Source organism: Cupressus sempervirens, unplaced genomic scaffold (assembly GCF_028749045.1).
Source record: "Cupressus sempervirens isolate cs-2001-9-10 unplaced genomic scaffold, ASM2874904v1 CseChr00s100001_01, whole genome shotgun sequence".
Lineage (NCBI taxonomy): Eukaryota > Viridiplantae > Streptophyta > Pinopsida > Cupressales > Cupressaceae > Cupressus > Cupressus sempervirens.
The window spans coordinates 7,079,800-7,089,163 of record NW_028322205.1 but is presented as its reverse complement, the minus strand read 5'-3'; the positions used below and the strand labels follow the sequence as shown (position 1 = coordinate 7,089,163).

Sequence of the window (9,364 nt, the reverse complement as noted above, 5' to 3'; positions counted from 1 at the left end):
CAAGCAAACCACACTTATAAGTTCCATTTTCCCGTGATTACATATCTTGTGTCACAATTACAAGTACCACACAAGATGTTCATAAAACACATCATATGCCCTTCCATTTCTAAACTCGACTGACAGATGATTCAAGAACACAAATCAATTGATAACGAAATAACAGAAATGTTATTTGTACGATAACAGCCAATTTCTTGTCTTGTCCAATGAAAAAAGGAAAATGAGACGATGGAATCTTTCCATGCACAATAGATATCAGTTTCTTAATTCACTCTCTGTTTGGAAACAGACTCATCTTTCCCACATACTTCGACCGTTAAGTGTTCCTTCAAGCTGCAACTGCAACCATTATTTGGAATTTTTCTACAGTTAATAGTCTCACAATTTAGAGGACCATTTCAAAGTGGACAGGTGCCAGACCATACGCTCCTTCAATTTCAAACGAATCAACAGAAACCCCAAAACGACTGACAGAACCGCGAGAAAAATGGTTCTTCTTCAGATATAAACGCTGCGTGCACCTTATGCCCAACTTTAGTTAGTTCCATAGTTACTAACAGCTTGCAGTGATGAATTTTATCATCAAACTTACTTTTGAAGAATTTTATTTCATTTCTATCCTGAAGTGAAAACACCCTTGATCCTCCTGACTGTGTCTTCCAACAGTGAAGAGAATGATAGCAAAGAGGGATTCCGTCCTCCAAGCCCGATAATCAGATATCCAGCAACATAACATTAATCTTCATCCAAGCATACAAAAAAAAAGCTCTTCTATTTCTTTTCTAGTGTTCTCACAAGAGCTCGATCCTTCGTTTTCTCAATGTGGGATAAAACATAACTCCCTTTATGTATCTTATGTCTCCAATGTGTTATAAAAGTAAAGGGAACTCTTTTAATTTAAATATTTCCCACAAACTATAGTTTATGCATTAATAAAGTTAAATATTTAAATTTAACTTTATAAAATGGTTTTATCAATGCATAACAAATCTTATCAATGATAAATAAGTTTTTCTCTCGATTTTAAACAATTACCATCGACATACCACTGTGACTGAATGTCCGGCCATGTCCAAGATGACTTACTATAAATAGTAAGTATGCCCAAAGTTGCCCCAGAACCCCTCAGAAAGACCTGCAATTGAAACTGTCTAGGCCAAATGGCCTCTAAGCCCCTTTAATGTCCTAGTTAGCCTACGGGACTATGAGGAAATAGGGTAACGAAAACATCATGCTATGAATGCTAGAAAGGGGACATTATAGTCTGCCCTTCCCAAAATTGCTTATCCTCAAGCAATTTCAGCTCTGGATGCTGCAATATCTGCTCATTTTTCCAAGTAGCATCCTCGACAAGTAGGTTCCTCTACTTCACTAGATACTCCCTGATAGTCTTCCTGGGAAGCACCCTCTCCCTGGAGTCAAGTATGGCCTCGGGAACCAAGATAAGCTTTCCCTCATCATCAAGAGGTGGCAATACTACTGAAGGCACCACATTGTGACCCAATGCCTTCTTAAGGCGTGACACATGGAACACATTACGCACTTTACTATCTGCAGGAAACTCCAACTCATAAGCTACTTCGCCCACTCTCCTGATTACTTTGAACGGTCCATAGTAGCGTGGTTTCAATTTCTTTGCTCCACTCTTCTTGAGAGAGGACTGTCTATATGACTGTAACATGAGGTACACCATATCTCCCACCTCAAAAGACCTCTCAACCCTGTGCATATCAACATATTGCTTCTATTGATTTTGTGCTTTTTGCAAATTTTCCTTCAAGGATCACATAATGTCCTAGCACTGCTGCAAAGTATCCTTGGCCTTAGGCACCCTGCTGTCCCCAAATAACAAATCCAAAAAATTAGGAGCATCATACCCGTACAGTTCCATAAAGGGGACATTTGAATAGATATATGGAAAGAGGTATTATAGCAGTACTCCCCTAGATGTAGCCACTTCACCCAAGCCTTCTGCTGTCCTGCAATGTAGTTTCGAAGATACCCCTCAACCCATTTGTTCACTATCTCTTTCTGCCCATCAGTTTGGGGGTGGTCGCTAGTACTCGGAGTGAGCTCTGCTCCACATAACCTGAACAACTCCTACCAAAAGTGGCTCATAAATCTGCTATCTCTGTCACTGACTATGCTCCATGGTATCCCATGTAGTCCGAATACCTCTCGAAAAAATAGTTCTATTGTTTGTGCTGCTGAATATGTAGACGAAATTGCGAAGAAATGTGAAAATTTCGTCAATCTATCTACCACAACAAAGATACAATCTCGACCCTATGCCTTGGGGAGGCCTGTGATAAAATCCATGGAAATGCTATCCCACTTCTTCTCTGGTATGGATAGGGGCTGTAGTAAACCACCCAGAAAAGAATGTTCCTGTTTGTTCTGCTGACACACAGGGCATTCCCTCACAAACTGAAGCACCTCTGATTTGAGTCCTTTCCAAGTGAAGCGCTCTCTCACCTGCCGATATGTCTTAAAGAATCTGAGATGTCCTACTATTGGTGAATCATGAAATGCCCTCAAAATCTTCTGCTTCATAGCAAACCTGGGTACTAAATAAATCCTTTCCTTGTAGATGATCAAATCATTTACGACAGCGTATCGACTATCTTGAATAGCTCCCTCAATAATGCTAGATGCCCAACTATCCTTAGCATATTCTGCCAAGATACCCTCTCTCCAATCATCCATGACTATCCCAATAGCAAGCAAATGAGGCCTTCTAGATAAAGCATCTGCAACAATATTTTTCTTCCCTTTGACATAGGCTATGTCGAAATCATAGGCTTATAATTTACTCACCCATTTCTGTTGCCTGTCATTAAGGTCCTTCTGTCCAAGGAAATGTTTCAAGCTATTATGATCTATTTTTACTGTGAACCGGCTTCCCACTAAGTACTGCCTGAACTTAGCTAGCTCGTGCATGATTGCTAGCATCTCTTTGTCGTAGATGATGTAGGTTCTCTCCACACCTCGTAATTTTCTACTCTCATATGCGATGGGATGTTTGTCTTGCATGAGAACAGCTCCTATGCCCTCTCCCGAGGCATCACACTATAGCTCAAAGGGCCTGGTGAAATTTGGAATGGATAAAATAGGACATGTACTCATCAGCTCCTTAAACCTGTCAAAACAATCCTGAGCCCTCTCTGACCACTTGAAACTATCTTTCTGTGTCAAATCTATAAGTGGTGCTGCTATCTGTGAAAATCCCTTCACAAATCTATGGTAGAACCCACAAAGCCCGAGAAATCCCTTGAGTTGTGAAGTGTTCCTCGGTGGTGGCCAATCCAGAATGGCCTTGATCTTGTATGGGTCAACCCGAACACTTCTTGCACTAATAATATGCCCTAGATAGAGCAACTCTATCATCCCAAACTCACATTTACTCATCCCTGCATATAATGACTCCCTCTCTAGAATACTGAGCACTGTATCAATATGCTTCAAATGTTCCTCCCAAGTACGGTTGTATATCAGTATATCATCAAAAAATATCAACACAAACTTCCTCAACTAATCTCTGAACACTCTATTCATACAGGACTGGAAAGTGGCAGGGGCATTTGTCAACCCAAAGGGCATGACTAAGAACTCAAAATGTCCATAGTGGCATCTAAAAGCTGTCTTCTCCACATCCACCTCTCTAACCCGTATCTGATGGTAGCTAGATCTCAAATCAATCTTGGAGAAGTAGAATGCATCATGCAATTCATCAATAAGCTCATCGATGCGCGAGATAGGGTATCGGTTCTTGATTGTCTTCTTGTTTAGCTCCCTATAATCAATGCACATCCTCATTGTACCACCCTTCTTCTTCACCAATACTATTGAAGAAGCAAAAGGAATTTTTCTTGGCCGTATGTGCCCCATGTCAATCAACTCTTTAATTGCCTTTTCTATTTCATGCTTACATCTCTTCGGATGGCGGTAAGGTGTGATGATAACTGGCTTAGCCCCTTCCTCTAATTCAATAACATGCTCGATTCCCCTATCTGGGGGTCTCCCTGGACGTATCTCACCAAACACCTTAGTATGTTTGGTTATTATTTTTTGTACATCAGGTGGATACTCTTGTTTATGCTGCTCTGTCATCTCAGGCATTACTCTAAACTCTGCTGCCCACTGCACCTGATCATGTCTAAAGAAACTCTGCATCTACTTGAGTGACACCACTCAAAGTCTCCCATCTAACAAACCTCTGAGCACTATCTTCTTACCATTTTCCTCAAACCTCATTTCCATTTTCTCAAGGTTAAATGTAAACTCTACCAGAGACTTCATCCAGTTCATCCCAAGCACCATATCCTAATCACCAATGTTGACCACAAAGAAATCTCCTGTCATGTCATAATCTCCCAAATGAAGCTGCAAGTTGGAGATTTTCTTGGTACATTCAATTTTGAAGCCATCGGCAACCATCACCTTAAATCCCCTATGCTCCTCTATATGTAGCCCTTTGCATATCACAAACTTCTCATCAATGAAGTTATGTGTCACCCTTGTATCAATGAGTGCCACAACTCTCTGTCCATCCAAGGTTCCCCTAACTCTGAAAGTGACGGCCTCCTTTATACTTGACAACTGAGCTATCGTGCTATCACCGCGTGCTTCCTCCTGTGAAGAACTATCATCATCTCCATCTGATTCAGATGACTGCTCTGAATCTCCATCTACTGACTCTTTGGCTGAAAAGTACTCCATCTTCTTAGCTTTTGCTTTCAATGGACACTTATGTGATAAATCCCAAGGCTCCCTGCAATGAAAACAAAGCTTCTTCTTCTTGAGATCATTAAGTGTCTCATTGTCCAACCTCTTACTTTCCTCCTTAGCTGGCTGAACCTCATTATGAAAAGGTTTCCTGTCCTTATCTTTCCTTGAAGGGAAACTCTTTGCCTGGAATTTATTTTTTGAAGATGAAGATGAATCCATGTCACAAGCTTTCTTAATGGCTTCCTGCAAAGTGGGAGGGTTGAGAGCTTTAATCCACCCTCTCAACGGATCAGCTAACCCATCCATAAATAGAATTAGTATCCTCCATTCAGATACATCTGTTACTAACACTGCAAGTTTCTGAAACTCTGAAATGTATGTTTCCAATGATCCCCACTGTTTAAGCTGAGCTAACTCCTTGAAATGGAGTTCTGGATCCTTCCTATCAAAACGTTCAATCAGCCTCTCTGTAAATTCCACATATGAGGTAATGTGTGCATGTCCCATAGTGACCATACCATGATGCCACCACTCGTGTGCTAACCCATCCAGATGAATTATTGCATACTTAATAGCTTCTTCCTTGGGCTTAGGGTTCAATTGAAAGTATGTGTCAAGCTTTTGAACGCAAGCTCTTGCTGTAGACTTTCTTAAGCCATCATAATATGGTAACTCAAGTTTCCCTACTTTCTTCCGTAGCTCATAGCTCTAGTTCCTGTCATGTCCACATGGCATATTTCTCATCCGCACATCCATATACTCCCTAAAAGTAATTGCAGTAGTAAAATATGGCCCTCTGGCTTCCCAATCTCTGCTCAATTGGTCATGTATATCAGTAATCTGGGGCTCTGGTATGAGCTGCTCTAGAGCTCTAGGAGGAAATGTAAGAATCATGGGCCTTGAACTCACTGTCCTAGCTCGCTGGGGTGCATGATCAAAATTGTTCCCAACTTGTTCATCTCCATTATGTGTCCCATCTTGATCATTTCCATTCTGATTGTTACCATTCTGATTATTTCCTCCACCCATATTAGCATTCAACCCCATTTGACGAGCCATCATCTGCATCATAAGATCTAATCTCTAATTCTATTCCTGTGCCCTTTGTTCTACTACTCGCTGACCCTATACCAAGCTCTCTAATAACTGTAAGAATCTTTCCTCTCCAGGCTCTGGACCAGTATTCCTGCATCCACCTAATCTTGTATTCCTGTCATCTCGGTCACCCATATTGCTGTCTTGATCAAAGAATACCTCCGTTGTGTCTGTATGACTGGATTCTATACCCCCCTGTACGGATGAACTAGACTGTTTGCTTTGCAGGTCTAAACTCCTACTTTGTCTTGCTCTGGTATTGCGGAAATTATAAGGCCCCTGTCGCATGCTCAAACATAAATGCTCTGATTTTAGTGTTTTGACATTTCATCAAACACTTTCCCCTCTATCTGCCAGTTCCAAATTTCCTATAAGACCTCCATAGGATGGCAGGACTTATAGCTCTGATACCACTGTAATATCCTCCCCTGATTTGAACTTTGACTGGTAGAAATTTAACTTAAGGAATATTGTCAAACACTTCGTATGCAAACTCATAAAGCTGATTTCCTCAATAAATTGCTTTCCAATGAGTATCAAAATTTGACAGAAGAAACCTAGAATTAGTTGCCGTAGTATTTTGCAGATGTAGTCGGCAGCCCTCCAAACTTCTAATCAGCCAGAAAAAAAAGTAAACTTGATACCAACACTGTTCACGCCGTACTGTAGCAAAATACTGTTCATGCGGCACTATAGCAATAACTAACTTCAGATCTGCACCTCAAACCCTTGTAAATTTCTTTATGCGAACGCCCCAAATGAAACCCAGTGTGTTTCCTGAAGTGAAAACACACTTGATCCTCCTGACTGTGTCTTCCAATAGCGAAGAGAATGCTAGCAAAGAGGGATTCCGTCCTCCAAGCCCGATAATCAGATATCCAGCAACATAACATTAATCTTCATCCAAGCATACAAAAAAAAAGCTCTTCCATTTCTTTTATAGTGTTCTCACAAGAGCTCAATCCTTCGTTTTCTCAATGTGGGATAAAACATAACTCCCTTTATGTATCTTATGTCTCCAATGTGTTATAAAAATAAAGGGAACTCTTTTAATTTAAATATTTCCCACAAACTATAGTCTATGCATTAATAAAGTTAAATATTTAAATTTAACTTTATAAAATGGCTTTATCAATGAATAACAAATCTTATCAATGATAAATAAGTTTTCCTATCGATTTTAAACAATTACCATCAACATACCACTGTGACTGAATGTCCGGCCATGTCCAAGATGACTTACTATAAATAGTAAGTATGCCCAAAGTTGCCCCGGAACCCATCAAAAAGACCTGCAACTGAAACTGTCTAGGCCAAATGGCTTCTAAGCCCCTTTAATGTCCTAGTTAGCCTACGGGACTGTGGGGAAATAGGCTAATGACAACATCATGCTATGAATTCTAGAAAGGGGACATTACAATACTTTCAAATTCAAGGCTTCCATAATAGTCCACATGATCCAAATTTGTATGTGAAGGAATTTGCTAGTGATGATATCATAATCATTGTGCTTTATGTTGATGATCTTATTATCATAGGACATAGCATGGATAAAATTAGTAACATAAAGTTAAGCTTGCAGAATACATTTGAGATGGCAGATCTTGGTTTTCTACACTATTTTCTTGGTATACAAGTATGGCAAAAGGATAATGGATTTTATCTTTCTCAAACTAAGTATGCCCTAGACATATTGAAGAGGTTTCAAATGACAGATTGTAAAAGTGTATCTACTCCAATTGCTTCGGGGTTGAAATTAAGCAAGGACATGGAAGGTGAAGATGTTGACCCTACCTTATATAGGCAATTGGTTGGTAGTCTTGTATATTTAACACACACTCATCCTGATATTTCTTTTATAGTTAGTGTGTTTTCCAGATTTTTGAGCTCACCTAAAGTCCCACATTGGATAGCTGCTAAAAGAATACTAAGATATGTGAAAGGGACTTTAACGATGGGCACCTATTATTCATTTCATGGAGATATTTCCCTTATTGGCTATTCAGATTCTGATTGGGCAGGATGCATGGATGATCGTAAGTCCACTACAGGTTATGTTGTTTATCTTGGTGCAGTAAAAAGCAGTCTACCATAGCTCTATCCACTACAGAAGCTGAATATACTGCAGCAAACGAAGCATCAAAAGACATCACTTGGCTACGAGCTATCTTATCAGTCCTTAGACAACATCATGCAGGGCCTTCTCTACTTCATTGTGACAATCAAAGTGCCATATCATTGTCTAAGAATCATGTGTTCCATGCTTGCACCAAACATATTGAAGTTTATCATCATTATATCAGGCATCTCCTCCAACAACAAGTGATTCATCTTCAATATTGCAAGATAGAGGACCAGCTTGCTGACTTATTCACCAAGGCTTTAAGTGAAGCCAAGTTTGTATCTCTTCGACATCTTTTGGGCTTAAGAGCAGTGACATAATTATGGTTGTCATTCAGGGGGGATTCTTATGAATTTCAACCATTGTATTTAGGAAACTATAGATTGTAAATGGGTACCTAACAAGGCCTTAGGCCAGGACCCATCATATGTAGATTATGGGGGGATATTTAGATAGTAGATATTTAGTATAGCTATTGTAATTAATTTAGGGGGGATGTCAACTTAAATTAATTACATTGCAAAGCATGGTCAGCACCAACCAAGAAGCTTCCAGAGGCATGTGCGGCCATCCCTCCAACTGCCAACTACTCTCATTAAAAACATTACCAAACTCTTCTCTATAATGCTCTTTACATTCAGCTATAAATAGACTGGCTGGGCCTGGGGTTTTTCAGTGCTCAAGTTTGAATTGATATGTTGTGGCTCATTTCTTGAGTTTTTCTGTTGTGTTAATCTCTCTGTTTTTGTTCAAGGAGGGGGGACAAAGAGGGGGTTTGGAAATAGTTTTCAACCAGCAATTGACGCGCCTTGTTTATAACCTCACTAGCTGCATCATTGCCCCTAGCGCAAAGATGGTTTACTCACACTTTGAGCCATTAGTTCATAGTCATTCATACTTCAGTTATTCTTTTGCCAGAAATATGGGATTAAAATTATTATAGGACGTCACTTTGCCTGGCATTGATCGCAGAGGGTGTCAGTCCAAAGAACAATACGAAGCAACCATGCATCATCAGTAGTATTTCATATTATCATCAATTATTTTATACTTCATTAGATACCATTCTCTTTGCTATCTTCTTAACCAACATCCTGTTTTCAAATAGAAGGAATATTTAATTATTATATGTAAGATGGGTTGGAATAATTTAGAGTTAGGTTCTTGGAAGTATGGTATTTTTAAATTATTAGTTTTTGCTTAATATAAATAAATAATCATTTACGATATTAACTAATCATTTATGCATGATAGTATTGGGAAATTTATAAACTAATGGTAAAACTCGTATAGATATTTCAAATAAATCTACTTAAATAAATGTCATAGATATCCACTAAAAAATTATTAAAATTTAATTTAGTACATCCACAACTATTTATATTTTCTTTGTTTCCATTTATTAAATTATTTTCA

The 9,364-nt window shown here is 39.2% G+C and overlaps 1 non-coding gene across 1 annotated transcript; it reads right to left on the bottom strand.

The window, feature by feature from the left end:
• Positions 1-8,652: 8,652 nt before the first annotated feature.
• On the bottom strand, positions 8,653-8,803 carry LOC149527892 (U4 spliceosomal RNA). The gene has a single exon (XR_016359628.1). It is a non-coding gene; the product is annotated as a U4 spliceosomal RNA (small nuclear RNA).
• Between the last annotated feature and the right edge of the window lie 561 nt (positions 8,804-9,364).